Source organism: Phaenicophaeus curvirostris, chromosome 16 (genome assembly GCF_032191515.1).
Source record: "Phaenicophaeus curvirostris isolate KB17595 chromosome 16, BPBGC_Pcur_1.0, whole genome shotgun sequence".
NCBI classification, from domain to species: Eukaryota; Metazoa; Chordata; class Aves; order Cuculiformes; family Cuculidae; genus Phaenicophaeus; species Phaenicophaeus curvirostris.
Window position 1 is genome coordinate 394,746 of NC_091407.1, and position 23,235 is coordinate 417,980.

The following is a 23,235-nucleotide window of genomic DNA, read 5'->3' on the forward strand; positions in this document are numbered from 1 at the left end:
GAAATTCAATATTGAATATTAACAATTCATGAAGAACCATCAAACCAAAGAATTGTCTTGTTATGGTCAAATTGTTTGTTTTCATTTATTTTTCTTACTGCTTCCCATACTTGACCTTTAATTTCAAACTTCAGGTGCTCTGAATATAACTGCAGGGTGTTGGGTGTGTTTTTAGAGGTTATTAAAATGCAACATGTGTTTCAGTCACCATACCAAAATACTTCAAATGTTACCTGATATTTTAAAAATACATCAAAATGATAAAAAAATGATGACCATCAAAGAATGGGCTACACTATAGAAGGGGGTAAATAGGCATGTTGCTCAAAGTGCCAATTTAAAAATAAGAAATATAAGCAGGTAAAGCTTGATACATTCCTCAGCAGAACAATTACAATGGTTAAGTGCCTGTTTTTCATTACTTTCCATAGTTACCAATTGCTGCTTTCACATTAAATGAAGACACATTAACTTACTATTATGCAAGACTTTTTTCTTTGTTCTTAGCTTTTATAAGCATAATTTACCCACCTCTCACTTGATTTCCTGACATGACACTCCTCAAACTCCCACTCACCCATACAAATGAAGTACGTTATTAACCAAGCAAATCTCTTCCGAGCAGAATTTAAGTGAAAATTTAGCTGCTTCTCTGCTCATATTCACAGCATCTTATCCACAATGTATTAGCTATGAGTTATACCTTAGCGTCACTTTTCAAAGAAATTAAACCATATTAGCTGTCTTCATGCCATTAAACCCATATGAAATTAATAGAAACACCTTCTTGTACTAAAGGTCTAACATTTATTATGCTGTGTGTTAGCTTTGACTAATTCTTGTCCTGATGACAGATAACTAAATATCTTGCTTTAAACCAGTTTAACTTCCTTCTCTTCTAGATGATGGCAGGACTGCAATGCAACTCAAACCAAGTTGACTTCTCACACAAAACCTGCTTTATCTGTGGTTTGAACCTGAATAATTCAGGTCAGGAGGGACCTTCTGGATGCAGTTTCCATCCTGCAATCCTTAGTGGGGCTACCTGCTGCTCAGGAATTTAGAATCAATCATAGAGTACCAGGTTGGAATGGACCTCAAGGATCACCTGGTCCAGCCTTTCTTGGCAAAAGCACAGTCTAGACAAGATGGCCCAGCACTCTGTCCACTTGTGACGGGTTGCCAGTTTGCAAAGGAGACATTCACCACCACTGCCAGGGTGCAGCCTGTCAGCCAGTTCACCACCCACCACACGGACCACTTGTCCCGACCACAACACAGCAGTTTCTCTGATTTGTCTTGTTAGGTTCTGAAAATCTCCAAAGCTGGCGATTCTACCACCTCTGGGTAACATTAATCTCACTGTGAATGCCTTCCCTCCTTTCAAAGAGAATTTCTCCTGCCACAATCAGTGACTGTTGCCTCTTGCCGTTTTGCTCTAACACCAATGACATTGCTGATGGCGACTCAGATATCGTTTTTTACTATAGTTTTATAGAGTACACAAACTTGGTCATTGAGAAATGTCTAAATCCAAAGTTCTCCAGTGCAGAACTCCAACCCTAATTTGAAAGTTTCCAATTCATTCCATGGTGAATTGCTTGTCTTAAGTATTTTTTAATAAACAACTGTAACTGCAAAATAAAATAAAGTTGTTCATAAAAAAAAAAAGTGAAAAAATTTCAGGAAGGATAAACATTTAATTTACTATTTATCAGTTTATCATCCTTTACCAATACAGAATTTCACGGGAACAGGCCTCCATGAAGCAAAACTGAAAAGCAAGCTGAAATACCAGAGGTGATGCCTTTTATGAACAGAACGTCTAAACAATACTAAAAAGATGACAAATTGCAGGCTTGCAATAATAAAGTAGAAATAATTGATTCTTCTCTTGTTCCATTAGAATCTAAAGGAGTGTCAGCTGTTAAACTTCCTAAAAAGAATTTCTAAACTTAGTATCCATGAAATTACTGGTTTGTCTTAGGAATAAGGTTTTCCTTCTTGATTGACAAGGTAATTCTGAAACTTAAAATAAAATCATTTTGATAAATACATTTCCAAACAAACAAACAAAAAGAAACAGACAAGAAAAAAAAGACATCTCTGTGTACACAAATCTTTTTACTCTCTTGGATATGTAAGATAATAAACCACTATTATTTTCTAGCACGCTCATTTTAACTTATAGAGAAGACATGCACAATTGCTTTATCATCAGCTGGAGGTTGCAATCAGGAGTATTTACTTCACATCAAACTAGATTTAAGATATGCAGAACATTTCCTATCTTCAGTCTTTCAAAGCCATATTTCGTTCCGACATTTCTCATTAAGTGATTGTTTGGACAGCAGCAATTCAAACAAAAAACACGTTGGAGAAAACATTAGTTCACCTTGATTAAAACCAAACCCTGTACAATAAATCCTTTTCCATTCATCATGTGCAAAAGTGAGACACCTCATTTAGAATTTTATGTACTGTTATACTATCATATTTTAAATTAAAGATAACGGGTTTGCCTCCTGTTTCTCATTTATTTGAAGCCTCCTCAATCTTGAAGAATTATTTCATGTTTGCTATCTGCATTTACAGATGGTAACCATTATCTGTGTACCCTCTGACTTTAAGAAGACCTATATACAAAAATGTATTAAAAAATAGAATGAAAATAGAGGAAAAGCGCATTTTTTTTTTTTTTTTAAAATACATGCTATTAATGTCTCAAAATTCTACTCTGCCTAATCCAAGAAAGCACCATTTTATACAAGGTTCACTTGACAGAAATCAGTTGTCACTTCAGGGATTTCCACTCCCTTCCTTGAAACTAAGACATCTGAAGGTTCATTAAGTTGTACGAACCATCATGTGTGAAAAATATTTCTACTTATGAAGTGTTGGAAAGTATAATGCCAACTTATTTGTAGCAAAAAAATAATACTGCGCCAGTCTTCAAGTAGTCCCTAAGGATTTTAGCTTTGAGTTTTTGTTTGCTGGTTTTTTTTGTTGTTGTTGGGGGCTGTTGTTGGGGTTTTTTTGTAGGTTGTTTGGGTTTCTTTTTTTAACAGGAAATTCAGCAAAATGTTTTAGGAATTTTAAAGTGAAAACTATAACAACCTTATTTTTCTATTTAACCTTCAGAATAGATCATCAAAATAGAATACGCAGCAGCACTGCAATAGAGGCTTCGGTTTGCATTTATCTGACAACCACACGGAAAGTGTGTCCTGGTACTGGCAAAGGAGAACTCCTGAACAGCGTGAGCCTTATGTAAGTGTTCTCATAGATTGTAGGTGGTTGCTATCTTTCTTAACTGCTGAAGACAAACGCTTCTTTTATTTTTAAACATTTTATCTTCAAAAGAGAAAGTATATTTCCCTAGAAAAATCTCAGAATGGGGGGAAATACATAATCCCTGCCACCTGAGACACTAGACTGGTATTTAATTTGGCACAAACTGTGAAATCTGGATGACACTTAGGTAGTAAATCAGCTTTTATTTTAGAAACCTGCTGGAAAAAAAACAGTTAAAAAATCACAGTGTATTCGAACTCTGGCAAAGTCAAATGGCTGACCGTAACACTGCTCACTCATTTACACCTGCAAGGAACACAGAACACTGTACACAGGGCAGCAGCAAATTATTACTAGTGACACCAGATTAGATGCTAGCAATACCAGTCTCCAGTACAGAATTTCTTACAGAAACACGGCGTGAATATCAGCAGTCCAGTCAGCTAGGCTTAAGCGTCTCAATTTATAAAACCCTGCAAAATTTTAAGTGATACAGCTAGAAGTTTGTAAAACACCAGAATCCTTAGTGGGAAGAATACCAGAGCTGCAAAATGTCGTGGTTTCTTTTTCTCCTTCAGTGTCTCAGGAAACACTAAAAAAGACACTTAAGCTTAAGCACCGCATCCAGCAGGTTAGCTTAACAGTTGCCAGTGGGGGTGATTTGCATTAAGCTCTTGGATCTCCTTGTCTGTGCCTAGGAAGACTTGAAAATCCATACATTGGGATGCTGATCTCTAACCACTCTACTGGTAGTAAGCATTTAGGGGACCACTGAGGTTTCTAATATCACTTCAATTTGGACAGTGGCCATTAACGATTTATGTTTGAGATAATGTGTGAAGTCACAACATGAGACTAACTTGGCAATTCCTCCTTCTCATAAGAAGAAGGGCAAGGACTATGCTTTCAGAGAGCTGCTGGCCCTATCAAGTGCATAGACAGGCCTACAGCAAACTTCCTTTGTAATCTTCGCATTAGCTGAGTCTCAGTTGTCAGCCCCTTGGAATGATCGCTACCTCCTTTCTTCCACAGTATCAATAGAAGTAGGACTCGGACAAAAACATTCAAAATACACAGAAACTTTTGAATAGCTTACAGTTACGGTATTGTTCAGGTAAGAGAGTAATTTCCCAGAGACAGAACTGGGGATGCAATAACTGCTTCAAAGAGAGGAAAAGATGCAATGGTTTTAGTTCTTAAAGCATGATAAGCATGCTGCCTATCAGTGAGCGGTAAAGAGAAAATTAAGAAACAAATAGTAGGATTGGCTGCAGGAAATCCAACTCAAGTCAGTTCCTGGAGCAATACCAGACTTAGGTGCCTGCTACAAAGACAATAACGCTCCTCAGCCCGGTGTATAATGGTTTCTCTGTGACCTCTAAAATGCAGCACGTTCTGTTTGATAGACACTGATACATATTGCATGTGAACAATTTCATTTCAGCAGTGCTTACATCCTATGCATTTGAGAGCTTATTCAGTTCCTATACAAAAAGCTTTTGGGGCTCCATTTGTGATTGTTCTGAATACTTTTTTCTGCTTATCCATACAAAATTTCCCTCCCAGATTCTAAAGACTACTTATTATTTAATTACAAAATTGAAAGAAATAATCATAATAATGATGGTGCGGCTTTGGAAACACAAGGCATCTAAAAGCACTTAAAGCTACTGCTCCAAATCACTAGCCTGTCTTTACAGTGTCTCATATTGGGTTTTTTTGAAGTAGCAAGAACATAAAAACCCAAATGTAACTTCCTGCATTTAGCACTGTAATTATAACAAAAAAACTGTTATAGAACAGGGTTTTTTTGAGGGTTGTTGTTTTTCCTTTCCTCAGTAGGTTTCAAATCCACTTACATGTAAATTAATGGAATATGTTCATCTGATTAATTTTTGGCATTTGTAATTTCACTGATTGGAGAAAATTTATTGAATTAAGTTTGCCTCTATTGCAAGAATGCTTGTTCTGTTGATATTTAGGCCACTTATTTTATGTAGCCCACAGTGGATTAAGAGACCAAAAGATACTTCTCAAGAAAAAAGGTCTCGAAAATACCTAACCATTTTAGAATTCCACTTCACGGTGCAATGATGTTCCTTTTGCCAAAAAGAAGCAGTGTCAACACTGCTGACAATGTGGTGTTGCTTTCTACTTCTGTCACTAGGTTCTCGCACAACCTCTCTCTCATCACAAGTATTTAAGATACGGTATATGAATTTTGAAATTAAAGATGACATTAAATTACTACATTGAAAGAGAAATCGCAGTCCTACAGTTAAAATACAGTGTTAATATATTAATGAAGATAAATTTTGAGATAAAATACAAAGTAACAAGGACTTAAATCCTGCAGCTATTTTTGAAGTTAATTAGAGAAAAGCAGAAAAAGATGAGAAATATCAACAGCTGACTGTGAGTAATCATATTGGATTATGCATTATCAGAAACTCACTGCTACTGTTCATTTCAGCATGCAGAAGTATATGACAGAACTGAGATTCCATCATGCTTCTCACCATATCAATCACTGGAATGCCATGCTTCTTAAAGGAGCACGGAATCAAGACCGGATTGAAATATTTCAGATAATTTATTAAATAACAGTGGAAATCTAACGAGAGTAAATTTTTTATATAAGTAGCTAAATGAATACCACTGAGGAGACATTAGAAGCCCTTCAGAAACTCATTTAACATTTTTGCATATTTCAATGGGTCATTGTATGCAACACTGAGATTCTCTTTACTGATTCTTAGAAGAAAATCTTTAAATCTTAAGTCTTCTGACTGATAAAAGTCTGAAAAGAAACAAGCTACACTAGCAAATGCACACCATGAATTATGAAGGCATAGAAAAATACTTTGGATGGACAGATGCAGGGGATGAGTCAACTGAATACTTGATGATATATTCCTGCTATATCATCTCCAGGCAAAAAACCAAAGGCATCTCCAATACAGTCCTTGACAATTTTTTACTTTTATTCACCTTCTGAGCAGACATAGTTTAATGTATTCTCTTTTTTGTGGATATGCTCGTAATTGAGGCTCCGCTAAATGATGTTACACACACGCACACACTGTGCATAGCAATATGTCATTTGCAAATGCTCAGAAAATCCACATGTAACATTCCTAGGTTTTCAGTCTATTAAAATGATGTGGACTGTCAACATTTTACATTTGTTTTAACACTCTAATCAAGAAAGAAACCGTGTACGCTATTGGTAGGCAAAAAAATGATGCTTTTAGTTCCTCATCCTCATGGATCTCTACACATTTAAATTATTTCCCCCCCCTTCAAATGTAAGTGACATCATTTAAGAAGCAACTTATTTGAACTCCAATTTAAAAAAAATAATCAAAAGCTCATTGTATCAGTTTCAATATGAAGTGCTTAGCAGTAGCGTTCAAGTAATTTCAAGATCAACTCAGACTTACCTGCCAAAAAGCACATTCAGTTCTTCTGCACTATAATAGAACTCTGTGGAAGGAATTAATAAGATAACATGTGCTGCATCATTTTCTCTGGCCAGCAAACATAAATAGCATAGCCAGCAGAATCTATTTACGTAATTGAAGTTGACAATACATGAAAAAAAGTCAAACCACAAATGTTCATTTTGGTATAAAAGCGCTTGATAGCTGGAGTAAGGGTCAAATATTTATATGAACACATCACATGATTGCTGAACATTTTAGTGTCACATACTAGAAGCGGACATTTATTAAAAACAGGGAGAGAAAAATTTCAGAGCTTTTACAAGAGGTTTTCTGAGAGTTCAGAAAATAATCAATTAGTAACTTTATCAATAAATTGGATTATAATCTTTAACTGTTCCCCTACCTGTTCAGTCTTTTAATAACCAAAATGCGGATCTATTTGAAAATTGAATGTTGGTAGAGCACCAAAAGCATTTCAGAGAAGGCTAAGTTACTCCATGATTTCATTTGTTTGCTTGGCTACTTCTAGATGTTCCCATTTATGACTAAGCTGCAGGTGCTATTCTGTTTATCTTAGTGCCTGTAAACCAAGCTCTTGAATTGAACAAAGCAAGGAAAGCATTAGGATTCGAGTCAAAAAGGAAGGAACTGCACGACCGTTTCCCATTGAACATTCTACCTTCCTTCATAAGAATGAATGGACATTACACACTAATTTCTATAAATTCCTTGAAATATACATACTTCGCTTCTTTTTCTTTCTATACACTGCTACAGAGAATGGCAAAATTTTATAGCTCGTGTACCGAAGACCAGCATTTGACCTTTTCTTTAAAAAAAAAAAAAGCTATCAACCTTTATACAACAGAATTACACTTATTCACATTCAGCAATAAACTAAATACTAACTAGACATGAATTCAAAATAATGCAGCATAATTAGGGTTCACTAGCAACTTCAGTTTAGGGGATCTGGCAAATATCAAAATTATGATACCTGAGCTGCAACTCAGTGCACTCCTACGCATGATACACAGTTAAGCAGTCCCTACTCATAACCTTTCAAAATCTGTTTCACAAACCTTTTGCTGCACCAACACAGCTACGTTCAGATATTAACAGTGCAAACAATAACTTGAATTATCTCCCACGGAAACTAGTCAACTTGTTGCTCTTAATTTCTGAAACAACTTGTAAAATTTAACCTGCTAATAGACAAAAGAAAAACTTAGAAGGTGACAGATTGATGTTTAAATAACAAAGATAAAAATCAACGTTCTGTACATCCTAGGTAGCAGCCATCTACCATGCATTCTTTATTTGATTTACATTAAGCGTTTAGTTGGTAGAGGATTATATGTATTTCACTGTCCCAAATGACTACTTTTACTTTGCAAATTATTAGAATTATTTAATCTTCTCCTCTATTCTGTTTCCTCTAATGAGAAAGAAAACAGGCCTAGACCAAACAGGTCTGACTTACAAGTTCATGGGACCATCTCTTCTTTTCAACAATTCAATTTACATTGGATGATGTAACAAATTTTGAATAGCAACAAAAGTACAAATAAGGGCTAATTAAAGAAGGCAATGGAAGTTTTAAGATTATTTTTGTATAGCGCGGCTGTCTGGCTTAGACAAAACCAGTAGGTGAGCTACATCTGTAAGATTTTTAAGGCTCCTGTAGTGCTCCCAAGAATAACTCACAGTTAGCTACATACATTAAATACATTTACTCATCCCGTGCATGCTGTGTGGGTACAAGGGCTCATCTTTCTCAACTGAACAGAGGCAGCGACACATAATTTTGGCAGTCCCATAATACCACCTCATGCTATTGCCAACTCTACTCAACACATGTAAATTATCCTCCATTATATTTTTCATTATCCTAGAGTCAGAATGAGGGAATAAGGATCAATATATTTTACATTTCTTATAGCCAAAGCTGCTACCAGAATGAGACAAATATGTTTATTTGTTTGGCTTAGAAAGTATTACTTTCTATTGCAAGCTTTAAAAATCACTTAAAAAGGAAAGAGCACAGTTGTGTCATCGCTTACACAGCAGCTATCATTTAGATGCATGGCTTCAAAAAGACAAACCCAGAAAAAGTATGTTATTAGTATGGTGCCTGAAATCTCTAATGTTCTAAACAATTTAATGCTATAATCCACAGTCCATGCCCTCAGTGCTTTAAGAAACAATTTCTCACGATCTCCAAAGCTGAAACGAACTTGAATTCCATTTTCCATACTGAAATTAGCTGAAGACCAACAGGGCAGAAACTCTGGGTCAAGAGAGTTTATGTTGCCTAAGGCCATTTTCAAAGAACTCTTATCTGTTAAACTATTGTGTGTTCCAAAATTTCATTGCCTACAAAGCTGCTTGTTTAAAAACAAACAAACAAATAAATAAATAAATGATAGATGGTAACCATAAAATTGCTTACAGTAGATTTCTGCACAAATTGCTACACTTAACAGCTGTAACTCTGTAATTTAATAATCCTGTATTTCTTAGGATTTTCTCTTAATACAAGTGAAAAAAAGCCCTTAAACCTTCCCCTTATAAAACAGTCACCGTTCTCACTTCCCTTAGTTATAAACGAGGGAAAAAGTCCTCTATGAAGAAATGGCAGTAACGAAGAACAATCTGATCAAGAAACAAACAAGCCTTTGGAACTACTTCAAACCTCAAGAACCACTCAATAGCAATTTAATAAACATAGGAAAAAAGGTCTTTTATTCAAAGATATAAATTTCATGTGTAGACTTAACAATGAGAAGCCTGACTACAGCAAATTATTTCCTTCACTCAGTTAAGGCTAATTATTTCCAAAGATCAACTTCAAGGAACATAATATTTAGAAATCTATAATGGAAATAAAAACACAAAGGATCAATTTAACACTGACAGTGTAAAAAGAACCCTGTCTGTATGAACCCTCTCTGTACCCCACCAATGTAAAGAAGTGAATTATCTCTGAATTAAAGAGACACCATTAATGAAGTCTACTATACTAATATAAAAGTTGTTCTGCAACAGTACATTATTATATATTTAAGCAGTTCTTACTAAAGGTTATTCCTTAATAAATAGAATAACTGCCACCACTAAAGCATCTAATGCAAATGCTTTAAGAAAATTAAACTATAGTTATTGACTAATTAATTCCAAAGGCACAGGACTAAACATAGAACATTTTGGTTGCAAGTGGACTTGGTGGTTCTAACTGTGCCGCCTGACAGAATTACCAGTGTCTCAGATGATTTTCACCACCCAATTTCTTGTTAAGATGGTCCTGTAAATGCTGCTGGGTTAGTTGTTGGCATGGGTGCGCCTTATCCAGAGAGCTCAGTCAGCCTAATGAGCTTAAACAGAGTTACCTTTGCTTACTTGGCTAACCTGAACTGAAATGGTTTGGGAGAACAAACCTGAGCAGGGAGAGCTCTCTGGTAGGAGTGGAATGAGAGGCTCCACCAAAGGCAATGGGTATCATCTTAGTCCCGTTTCAGGAAGTTATGTGTCTGAATAGTTCTCTCCCCTCTGCTGAAAATGTACCTCAAATGTGGAGTAAACTTCATGAGCTTCAGTAAGCTGAAATATTTTTAACATCTCTCTCCAGTATCCTTCTGCATAATGCTAATGAAAAAGCTCTTATTGAGCATTTCTTTTCATGAACACATCAAAACCAGAACAGTCAATTTACAAACTCGTAAGCCTAAAAGTATTTTAAGCCATAATTACTCTCCTACATAATAATTTTAGTTTTATTTGTATACCAGACATTTTTAGTCTTTAGCAACACAAGAGATGATAGGCGTGCTTTAGTTGATTTTCTGACGTATAAGACTTTTCTATTATTTAACAGTTATCAAATGTAATTTATTTAGGGTATATTTCAGAATGCTTTGGTTAGATCCATTTACTAACACTAAAATACATTATGTATTTAATCATGAATAAAACAGTAAAAAAAGGCCAAAAAATCTATGCAACATCACTCTTTTCCATTTCTTGAACAGAATTAGAAGTATTTTTACAAGAAATATACTACAAAGTTTTATAAGAATCCCTGTTGGAAAACTGCTGATAATCTAATCAAAACAAGACGCTCATTAAATATCATCTGGTCAGACATAATTGCTGTAGTCCAGGTTTCTCTTTCTCTTGCCTTATTTTCATTATTTCTTTTCTGGCATCAGATCATAGTTAATTTCTTCCTCAGATCATTTCTGTACCTGCTCTTCTCAATTCCACTTACTGAACTCTCTATTTCTTCACACCCTCCATGCATCACTAAATCACTTCTCATCTCAGCTTCTGCGTTACCCATCAAAACCGCTCTGTATACCATCTTTCCTCAATATATCCTTTCTTCATTTGACCAGCCAGCCTAAGTCTTGGCCCACGCTTTCAAAACCCTACCTATAGATGCCAAGAACCCACAGACAGATGAAAGAAATGCTGCAGAATTCTCTCTCTTTGACTGCCTTCTGATCCCATTACTGCCTCGGATATTTGAGCAACAGTAGATTTACAACTATGCCTATGTTCCAGAGCCTGCAGTCAACTATCAGTCTGGTTTGGTCTGCAGTGAGAAAAAGAGAATAGTTACGGAAGAACCTTCAAGTGTTCTACCCACCCTCTGTTCCAGATTTCTAATTTGTCTTCTTATAGCCCACCTTTGCTCCTGCTCAGAACTTTTCTCAGAGCAGAGAAAGATGAACTGCTCTCAGGAGTAGGTTGCTACCGCCTGCACTTCACCCTTTCCCAGAAACTCCACCCTTCCGTTTCCCCAGCTCTGCATGAGTTTTTTAAATCAGACATATTATAGAGGACCTGGTAAAAGAGCAGGCAAATGGTTTAAGTGGCAGACCAGAGGAAGGGTGGAACACCTGGCAGAGGAGGGAGTCATTAACCACTCAACTTGGCTCTACAGCAGCTACAACCCTTTTGCCCCGCCATGCAGATCCGATTCCAGAAATCATCAATTACACTGTTATTCACAGAAGCAAGGAAAGTTGGTTGGAACGGTCTACAGATGTAGAGCAAATCATCTAAAGTTTGATTTGCACTGGTAGATTTATGGTTCCTGTTACTATAAAGATGGTTTATGTTTTGCAGAAACTGGTAGCATTTGCTCAGTAAACCCTTTACCTCACATCAAGTGAGTGAGTGTTGCTGTGTTGTTTGACATTAGCATAAAGAAGCATTACTGTAAATAACCCATATAAATTCAGAAATAATAAAGTAGTAACTTCTCTTGAAATATTTACTGGGAAGTAAGTACTGCCCTCATAAACCAACTACTAAAATCCTTCTGCTGGACGTAAACTCCAAATGAAAACAGTGTGTAATACACAGCTAGAAAATGGTGAGATGATGTTGTGATCATTTTCAATATTTACCTAAACTATATAAGCCAAACTATAGAAATATCAGAAATTTTTAAAGAAATAGCAGCAAGTCCCAAACAAACAACCTGCTACCTGATCAACTTTGCCTTTGGAGCAACTCCTCAGTGTTCAGTGATAACAGGTATTATCACTTTCACTACTTGCAAATTATGTGTAGGTTTTGGATTTCTTACCTGAAAAAACTTATTTCAGGCTTTGCAAAAATACATTAATCAGTGTGAGTTCATCTACTCCTCTGGAGTACAAAGCACTAAATTCTACAGTTTTATTAAAATAACTCTACTTTGCAATAGCGAAAAACTTAAAAAGTGAGAACCGATTTACAAACACACAGCTTCATTGTCAATTTTACATTCGGTCTGTAGCAAATGCTGCTGTACAGTGATAGTAAATCAATGAGAGTCTGATTGTATGTATTTTCAGAATTTTCTTACTAGGAGTGTACTTAAATTTATCTCCTTTGTTGGATGAAAAGCAAGCATGTGTAACTCAGCGGAAAATGTGTCAACAAGCCTGCTGCCATCAAAAAAATTATTGATTTGAAATAACAGAAAATCTGACACATTACTACTAAATGGTGTCACGAGCTGAATCAAAATTTTTAAAATTATTTCCTAATTCACACACTTTACAAGTCTTTAATAAAAACCTTATAAACATATTAAGTGTATTTACAGAGTAGAGTATAGCCATAAAAAGGAGTGCAACTTACATATTGAAAATCACTAGCTAAACATTAAGGCATTTCTTTTGATTACCTGTTAAGTCATTTTTTTCTACAGAAGGATATTTTTAAGATGATTTTTTAAAAATGTATTTTAAGGTAATATTTTTAAAAAAGAAAATCCTAAAAGTTAATCCACCACGTAAGATGAAATGTTAATAATATAATGAAAAAACCAAATGCTCTGAATTAGTTGAGAGATTTATTAGTCCACTCAAAAACTCCTACAGCAATACACAAGTAGTACAATTTACATCAACCATAATAAATACAAATATCTCATTAATTTCTATCTCAGCATATTCAGCAAGCTCCATTTTTCAACATACGCACATTCAAGGCCCTCATCTGTCTGATTATCAACAAAGAAAGATTATAAAAGCACACACACGCTCCTCTGCTTTCATATTTCCAAAGTTCTTTACATGCAAGAATGAAGCATGCTGAGAAAGATGGCTAATTCACAACAGACGCAAATAGTGATAACACAAGCAACTGAGATTAATGGTGACATCACATGTTATCTTTGGTAACATTTAAATATAAACACTCAGTAAGACCGTAATTCACAGTTTACACTGAATACCCATCAATCTGAAAGAGATGACCGGCACAAAAAAACTGATTCATATAGAACACTGGGATGCAAGAAGGAATGCATTACCACAATGACATTTATACAGATTTCTTTGCTTATGTTAAATCACAAGTATTACTTTCCTAAAGCTTTACTAACATGTGGTTCTAAACCCTGAAGCTTAAAGCCTGTGTCCAACTCTGTGGAACCCATTTAGTCTCATAAACACAGACTTAAAACCTTGCTGATTCACAACTTCGCCAAATAATATATTTTCATTTTTAAAAAAGGGGAACAAAATTAAGGATTGTGCCAGCAACATAATCAGATAGAATGCCAGCAGCTGGAATTCCATGTCTCTATAATTTTGTGTGTATGGGAATATTGAAAGACTTGCCACTTCATGAGACCTAAGAACCATTTATGGGTATTAACTGGCATTTACTGGAATATGCAAACAATTTGAACTCCATTTTAATGGGTTTCTATACTAATTGTTTTATGAGCTACCTCTTTTACATTTATAATGCAGAATGACTGGCAAACTACTTTTAATGTGTCTAGAATTTTTAACCAAGTTCTCAGCAACTGTTCTCTGGTCTCCCAGCAGACTTCTAACATCAGAAACAAACTGTGGCAATATAAATACAATTGCCTATCCTTCTCAGGGATATAAGCTAGGGCTAATTATCTCATAAATTCACAGCTGAAGAAAGGTAGAAAACTAGGGGGGTTGTCTTTATTTTCAGTGTTTTATTCCTTTGTGTTTCACAACTAGTGGGAAGATCAAAAATGAGCTTAACCATGACTTCTCTCTCATTTTGTTGCTTTTGGCGTCATGCCCAGGTTTAAGCCAGTTTTCAAACATTTAATTAATGACTTTAGCAAAGTACCCAAATGTGAAATCTTAAAATACTGTCCTACTGAGTCAATGATCACAAAGGTTCATTTTATTGCACAAGTGCAAAACTGTTATATTAACATCTGGATTTAATCACAGTAATCTGAACACTATTCAATACATTCTGTAACATGCATTTGCTTTGGAGTTTCAAGATAAAGAAGATTTCTGTCTGTGGCTGCAACAGAGCCACAAAACCACCGAAGAGTAGTTTTACAGCAGCTGTCAATCTTTATCACCGAAGAAAAATTTGAAAAATTTTTGTTCCATAATTAATTTTATGCAATTTAGGCACTTGAGCTTCAGGTAATAAAAATGCTTAAGAAATGATGCCAGGAATACTAGTTCACTATGCTCAATGCAGCACAGAATAATTGCATTTATGGCTGTTGAGTGCAAATAGGCTTAACTTCAGTTGTTGATCTCTTTTTTTAGGCATGCTGCTAACAAAGTAGCAGATATATTGGCAGTAAGAAGGAAACGTTGCAGATTTACTAACCCAGGACATGAATTGAACTGGCTTGCTGAGTCTAATCAAACCTGCTCTTCTTCATGTAGCCTGAATGCTGCCCTAAAAACACATCTTGCCCTCGGGTTAAAGGAAGCTCTCCTATCTCTCAAGTGTTTCCAGTCGCTAAATTTTTGCCTAACGCTACAGTTCTGGGGTTTGTTGGAATACATCAATGCTCCATATACATACCACCTTCTGTGTACATCCAGAAAGTTTTGTATGTCTCTCTTCTTCCATTCTCTGGAGCAGTTCTTAACCATGAAAGTTGCATGCAGTGTCTGGCTTTTTCTGCAGAGGTGGAGACAATGCTCTGCTTCATCAAGAGGCCTCAGTAGAAACTATCAAGGAAGCTTTAAGCTCTGTGCTGGGTCTCAGTTATTCTGAAAACAAAACAATCCTTCCTACCCCCCAGCAAAGCACTTTTCCCATACAAAAGCAGGCAGGATCAGAATTTTCACCATTTGGGTACCAGCTGAACATCAGAGGCATACAGTTCCAAAACTAAGAATGTTTTAGTTGACATAACTCAAGTTCCTTATTTTACTAAGCTGCTCAAGTCCCTTCCTAGTACCTATTGAGATGGGATCCCGTCATGAGCCATTAGACATTCTTAGTTACTCTCTTCCAGAAAGGAGTTTCTTCTCCTCATCTGTAACTGGATTTATTTAATCAAAGGTGGTACTTTGGAAGTGCCGTGCTGTGAAGTGCTCTGGCGCTAGGCTGGTACTTGCCTGAGTCACTGCAGAATAACTCTTAGAAATAGACAAAATGCTCTGTAGACCAAAATTTTGCCTACCAATATAAATACTGTTAACATTTAGAAAAAGTCTAACATAATCTGTGAAGGCTTGCAAGCGTGACAGTCCCTTAAAGAGAAAATATTATTTAATCAACATAAGAATATATAAGAAAAATTCTAAGAGGCGATTAAACCCACTCATCAAATAGCAAAGCAAAACCATCACAATAACTCGCTCTTTGCTTATGTAACATAGGTACAATATAGCCTCAAGTTCATGGTTGCATGAGAACATCTCTCTTGGAAAACCTTCCATTTTAACAGGATTATAAAACCACCACAATTTAAAGTGATACAGTGCTCACTAAGCAAAAAAAAAGAGCTTTACAAAAAACCCTGTTATTTCAAAAGTTTTAATTGTTGTAAGACATAGCACTTACCTTGTATTTTTAAGCCGCCTCCTATAGCATCTGTTTCAGCACATTTCTGGTCCATTGGAAAGGACAGACAAGAAAAACAAAAATGTCATAAGGATTCTGTAGGTTACACAAGTTATTCTTTCTCAGCTTCTGCAGACTTGTGAGGTAACAGTATCTTATTAAGTTAAAATCTGAGAGTAAACCAATTTCAATATGGTCTAGCCTCATTTTTTAGCACTTTACATGTAACTACTCAAATTCTAACACAGTGATTATTTGTCTTTCCAGTCAAGAGTAACAGCACTTGAGGCACACCACCCACTCCTTTTAACTCAGCTACAGTATATAAGAACAGTCCTAGCTCCTTCAAACCCAGCTTGTGTAATTCCTTAGGGCTGGAATGTGTTCACACTTGGAACTTTAATCATCGTTTCTACGCACTATAACTTCATTTAACAGAAATGAATTTTGGTTTTCTATAGATTCCAATACAAAGGGAACCTTTATAACAAAAGGAAAACGAAACCGTTCACAACCACAGTTTGGCTTTTTGCTGTGACAACAACTCAGATGTATTTGTTCCATCATCAGCATTTATCAGTGTATTTTAGAGAATACATATATGGATATACAGACACACATGATTACATCAATGGAAACCTACTGCATACTACATTAAAAAAAAATCCCAGTTATCTTTAAGGTCCCATACATTGCTCAGCCACACAATGGTGCTTCTGTCCCAAGACATGAATTCGAACAGATAGGGTCTTCCTTTTTTTTTAAGGGTTTCCATGCCCCACAGCTGAAGCTGTGGGTATCCGTGAAAGAGGTTAAAAATTAAACATGTAAAAAAACAAACCCAAACACACAAGAGGAAGAGGTGACAATACAGAAACACCAAGAAGGCCTGAAAAAAGAAATGGCCTAAATAAAAGGTATTCCCGACTTCTTTCCAATAATTACTTATAAACGCTGTCTAAAAAACCCCAGACCCCTAGGGCTACAATTAAGTGTACTCCCTATTCAGGGTCATATGTATTCATAATTTCATCAATTATCTAATTTGATTTCTAAACTAACAAGGACGGGCTCCAATTTATTATGTGTATAAACACTAAATTTGGCTGAATATCTGTATATTAGCCTCCACCTTTAAAGCTTTTTAGTAACTCATTCAACAGAATCCCACAAAGCAAAAATTAAGTATTATTAAAGCAATTTTCAAGTCACTATATGATTGCTCCTAAAAGGATGACCTGTACCTTCAAGTCCAGTTTTCTGTATTTCTCTAAATACAGCTAAACTGTTAGTCATTCTGTGTTTGGAATAATGTACTTAGTTCTTTTTTGGCTTCCAGATATTTTTATTTTATTTTATTGTCTGGTGTGATTACCAGACAGCAGTCTGTCAAGTTTAAATGCAACTTATACGAAAAAAAAAAATCACGATTTGCCGTAACTAACTGCACAGGAAAGAAAACTTGAGGAAGGAACTAGGTTTATTATGAAATACCAGGTGTGGCTTTCTTGAGAGCCCTTAAGCATCGACTAGTTCAAAACCTGGGCCTTTTTCCATCATTAAAGGGAAAGAGGCAGCGTGAGGAAGGAGCGAAACCAGCTCCCCATGAGCAGGAGCCGCGGAACGCGCCGTGCTCAGCGCAGGGCAGCTGCCTTCGGTCTTGGCCTCAATCTTTCAGATGCGCGGACAGCCCAGCTCAGCGATTACACGCCGCCGCTCAAGAGATACACACGGGAGGACCAGCGTCTCCTATCTACTTCACGACTAAGCCCGTTCTTTTTTTTATTTCCTACCCCGGAGGCCGGCGGCAGCCGCAGCGCCCGCCGCAGCCAAGCCCTGCCGTTCCCTCCCGAGGCAGCTCCGGCGGCCCCCGCCGCCCAGCCCCGTGCAGCCTCCCGTGACGGGGACCCGCGCAGGCAGCAGCCGCTCCGCTCCGCTCGGCTCGGCGCGCTCCCCCCGGCCGGGCCCCGCGGGGCGCCCGGCGCGGCCCCGGCCCCCTCTGAGGCGGCGGCCGCCGAGGGGCCCCGCCCGCCCCGCGCCCGCCGCGGCCCCCGGCCCGGCCTCGCCCGTCACGTGACACACGCGCGCGCGCGCGCGGGCCCCGCGCGGGCTGAGCGGCGCCGTCCGCCCCGCGCTCGCGCCCCCGCTCACCCCCGCTCGCCCTCGCTCTTCGCCGCCGCCGCCGCCGCCGCGGACGCGTCCTCTCGCGAGCGCCGAGACCGCCCCCGGGCGCGCGCGCCGGCGGTTGGCCCGCGGGCGGGGGCGGGGCGGGAGGCGGGCGCGGGGCGGGCCGCATCCGGGCACTCGCGGCGCGTGGCCGCGGGCGGGAACCCGCCCCTGGAGCGCGGGAAGCGCGAGGCGGCGGCGTGCGGCCGGGGCTGAGGCGCGGCCGGTGCTCGACTGAGAAATGGCGCTGTTTGAGCCGGGCAGGAGGCCGCTCTGGCGGCGCCGTCCTCTTTCCAGGCTCTGTTCGCTCCCGGGAGATGAGAACGCCTCGTGTTCAGCGTGAGCTGTGCTGAAAGGTGCCTCCTCGCCGCGGTTTGCAGCCTTCCCCGTCTCGAATGCGAGGTCAGAGAGCTGGAGCTGCTCCAGATTAGTAAGAGTTTTGGCTGTTGTGAAGTTCATAATAACATTGAAATTAAACCTTGGAAAGTAATAGAATACACATAGGGTTCCAGGGAGAATTTATCCATATTGTGAGATAAATTAAAGACTTATTCACTGGTAAAATATTGAAAAGGACAAAGTCTTGGAGGCAATAATATTTTTATTTTACAATTAAGCGCTGAATCAGATGTCCTAAAAAAGGCATCCCATCATACAATAGCAGTGGGTATATAGACTAGCTTTAGACAAAGAACCTTAAAGAGTTGTTAGAGATTGTGAGTCCTTAAAGATTGTTTATTTTTTTAAGTTTATCCAACCACGTCTGGAGACTTCCTTCAGGTTGTCTCCTGACCCAAGACAACTACATGTCATGAATCAATTAAGCACATCAATAAATTCTTGCAGCTCTAAGACAGGTTCTCTCTTGGTCTGAACCAGCCACGTCTTACGAGACAACTAAGCGTATGAGACTCCATTCACCCTTTGGAGATGAGAGCACCTCATGTTCAGCGTGAGCTGCGCTGCAAGGTCTCTCTTCTGTGATCTCTTTGTATCCCTTCCCTGTCTCAAGTGCAAGGTCAGGGAGCTGGAGCCAGCTCCAAATTAGGAAGAGTTTTGACTGTTGTGAAGTCCATAATTAAGTTAAAATTAGTCCTTGCAAGGTAATGTGTAAGAATTGTGGGAGAATTTATCCCTATGAGTGTAAGTGGGAAACACATCCTGTCCAGCCCTTGTCCCGCTGCACATGGTGCGTGGGGATCTCTCCCTCGTGTTGCCTGGCCTGATAAAGGCTGCTGATGATTTGCTGATAAAGGCTTAATTTATTTGCTGGCATTGTCAGTGTCGGTGGCCTCGGTGGCAGGGCTGGGGGAGCACAGCCCCTGCCCTGGAGTGCTCCTTCAGGTGCCGCAGTCACCCCGAAATCCAGGCTATGGCTTCAAAGCTGGGCTGTGCAAACCCTCCTGAACAGGACGGGACTCGTAATGCCAGGGCTTGCCCCTCAGGCTGAACTATAAACGTCTGAGGTGACTCAACTTGATCAAACATCAGCTGGGGGGGTGTGGTGGTGGCGAAGACTTTTCTTAGAAGAATTTTTACAAACCTGGTGGTGTGTGCTTGAGAACGTGCAGTAGAAAAAATACACATTTCTGCAAGGAGCCTATGAGGGTGCACGCATGTGAGTGTTTGTTGCGTGCATTGTGCAACGTCGTGCTTGCAGCAGTGAATGCCTCGGGAACGGGCTCCTGCTGATCCTGAGCCAGTCCTGTTCCATAAGCGAACTGCATCGGGCCCGTCATTATGCAACTCTGCTCAGTTTGTGGTGTTTTAGCTCACAGGTTAGGGACTGAGCTGCCACTCGGTATGACGGTCTAACGCAGCTTTTTTTGTTACTCACAATTTGTTGGTGTCCAGGAGCTCACTAGGAGACTAGGTAGTGCTTGTGCTACATGATAACAAAGCAAAACATGGTTCTGGCTCCAAGTTTTTCAGTGTGGTTGTTCAGCAGTGATAGAACAGACGAATGGAGCATATGAATGCATTTTAAAGAAAAAAAAGAAACTTAGTTTCTAATTTCTCTAATTTTTTACGGCTGGCTTTACAACAGACTGAAATTATTGTACACTATTTTGGCATTTAAATAGGCAATAATTCAAATTATTTAGATGGGTTGTGGGAGTGGTTATTTGTTTTGATTTTTAAAACAGGGTACTATCTCTTACATTCCTCGAGATTACAGTTAGCTAATCAGATTTTATTCAATTTCAGAAACAAACTAAAACTAGCAATGACCTGGAAACTTAGCAATGAACTGTGTAAACATCTCATCAAAGCCTGTAATGTGTTCCAGGTTTTCTTCCATCACCCCTCAAACAAAGTAGTTCGGATGCAAGTATGCTGTTCAAACCAGAAATCTGAGCAACTACAAAAATGTACTCAATTTAATGTGTAGCATTTAATTAATCAAATTAGGTTTATAAAACAATTAAGGTGAAATTGAATTAAACGGATTTATATCTGAAATTTCCGTTTTCTAAGAAAATGGAAAAACGCTGATAATAGCACAGAGAATAAGAACTTAATCCTGCTTTGCTGTTATGTTATTTAGAGAAGGTCCTAAAACTTTGGTAGCTAAGGCAGAGAAATTATAAGCACATAAATTCGATGGATGTCTATTGTATCCAAACATAATTTTCTCCAACTGAGAGAAATGATACTCTAAACTCAGCACAAATCATAACATAAGACCAGACAGCTATTGCTGTTAACAAAAATAGCAGAAAAAATAATGGAGGTGTATGGAACAGGGAAGTGTGTGAGACTGATAAGAGGAACTGTACAGTGGAACAGCTATTGAAATGTCTCTAGTTCAAGGCTTTTTTTACATGGAAAAATGCTTTTAATATGGTCAGAGATTTGTAGATGTTTACAAACTAATTCTTATTCATCAGTATTTGTTTTAACACAAACCAGGGATTCAACCAAACATAGCTACATGTCTATTTTTTTATATTTAGTCTCTAATTAGGAATCAAGGAAGCTTCATCAAGCCATCCCGATCATCATGCCTAAAACATGTATATTATCCTACAAAATAACTAAATAGTTGATACTGCCCTCTTCTATAAATTTTTCTAATTTTTTAATGGTTTTGGCATAAAAGTTGGTCTAGAGAGTTCTACAAAACATCAAAGAAATCCTCACCTATAAATACAATAGTGTGCACAAAACTGAAGGTAAGTGTTGAAGAACAGGTTTATAATGTAAATTCTAGCAAAGAATTCTGTGTGTGAATGGTACTGAAGATGGGATATTGGATAACTATGCCAAAGAAATTATGTTATGACTTTTTTTTAATCCTTCACATACACTGAATAACAGGAATATTTTCTGTATTAATCTTCTTGGAATGGTTTCCATTCACAAGAAATTCTTCATTTTCTGTTTTCCTGAAAATGCAAGATACCCCTTTGCTACAGAGAGATTATATTGACAAAGTTCAGCCTGGCGCTTCACTTTTTTTTTTTTTCCTTTAAGTTAGCCAACACATTTAAAAACCAGAAATGTAAAAAAACTAGCTGTGTTTTCAGGTGTTGGTAACATATAAATCATATTTCTTTCTTGCATATAAGGATTGAAGTTACGTAATTGCTTCAGAAATGCAGATTACCTCTTCACAGAGTGTACAGAATATGGAGAAACAAGCACGTACAAGAACATTGTGCAAGAGGTGGAAATCTCTTTAATGTCACAATGCGGTCCAGATTATTCTAGTTATTTCAGCTGCTGGGTGTATTAAGGCATTGTCAGTTTGTTGTTTAGAAGGGTATAGACATGGTTCATATTATGTGATACCCTGAGTATCCAATGATAAGGAGTGCTGTAGAATACTAAAAACCTGAAGAAAAAAGTGTCAGAAGCAGAGGTGTGTTAGAAGGTTGGCATTAAACACAGATGATACTCATTTCATGAAGCTGTTTGTGCTTTTTAATACAAAAGGGTGATAATAGCCAGTGAAAAGGAAGGTGCATTTAAAGCAGCAAATAAGTGCTTGAAAACAGGTTTGCACATAAAACCACTCTATGGAAATTGTCCAGCTCCACACAACAGCTTGTCTTTTGAGCACCACCTTTCCTGTCCTGGGCATGAACATGCACAACACTTCCTTCTTATTACAGGAAAGTTCAACTAGAGCTTGACACTTGACTCCAAGAATAACAGTGAACTCTCTGTTCCTTTTCTTACAATATAAGTAAGCCTAAGGAACAGTTACAATCATTTTAACTGCTAGGGTAACTCTGCTCTTTGAAAAGATGGACCTAACTCAGTTGCTTTCAAACTAGTGTCCTGCGGTTGTAAACTGCCACGCATGCAAAGCAGACAAATGACACAATATCAGTATTTTGACATCCAAAATAATGTACAAATAAAGATAGTTGTTGTGGTTTATGACAAACATGCAATTTATCATGCAGTTGTAAGCTGTATATTTTAGGGAAGAATTGTAATCCAGTGAAACAGGGCAAATCTTTTTTTTTAAAGTTATTAAGAAACTACAGATGCTTTTTAGTTCTAGTACAGGCTTTATGGGGAAAATTGCTTGTTCTGAAAATGTGAACAGTGTTCAGGTTTGTTAATAAAGACAATTAATTATTTAAAACACAATAAAATATTCTATAATTAATTTTAAATAAGCACAAGAATTACCAAATTCACTAGTTTTGCATGGTTTTACACATTTCAAAGTCATATCAAATACAAGAGTAGTAGTAAAATCATTAGTGTAATTTTCTGAGATGTATCTGTAAAAATGTTACCCCTGACACCTCAAAGTCATTTGAATTTCATAGAATCATTAGGTTGGGAAAGACCTTAGAGTTCATCGACTCCAACTGTACCTGTCTACTATTAAATCACGTTCCCCAAGCACCTCATCTGCCTGCCTTTTAAAGACCTCCAGGGATGGTGACTCAACCACCTCCCTGGGCACCCTGTGCCAGTGCTTGATAACCCTTTCTGTGAAGAATTTTTTCCTATTGAGCAATCTAAATTTCTCCTGGCACAGCTTGAGGCC

At 37.9% G+C, this 23,235-nt stretch overlaps 1 protein-coding gene and 1 long non-coding RNA gene across 4 annotated transcripts in view; one reads left to right on the top strand and one right to left on the bottom strand.

The window, feature by feature from the left end:
- Window positions 1-5,912, top strand: part of LOC138727681 (uncharacterized) — a 58,770-nt gene extending 52,858 nt beyond the window's left edge. The window contains exons 4-5 of one of the 2 annotated variants that reach the window (XR_011338597.1): window positions 3,142-3,270; window positions 5,768-5,912. This is a non-coding gene — a long non-coding RNA (uncharacterized lncRNA). Of the gene's footprint in view, window positions 1-902; window positions 1,635-3,141; window positions 3,271-5,767 lie in introns of those variants that run through there. The other variant, XR_011338596.1, reaches the window with a different exon arrangement.
- The window catches only part of MRTFB (myocardin related transcription factor B), a 64,669-nt gene extending 48,576 nt beyond the window's left edge, over window positions 1-16,093 (bottom strand). The window contains exon 1 of one of the 2 annotated variants that reach the window (XM_069870334.1): window positions 16,056-16,093. The gene's annotated coding sequence lies outside the window, so the exon portion shown is untranslated. The remainder of the gene's footprint in view (window positions 1-16,055) is intronic. The other variant, XM_069870332.1, reaches the window with a different exon arrangement.
- Between the last annotated feature and the right edge of the window lie 7,142 nt (window positions 16,094-23,235).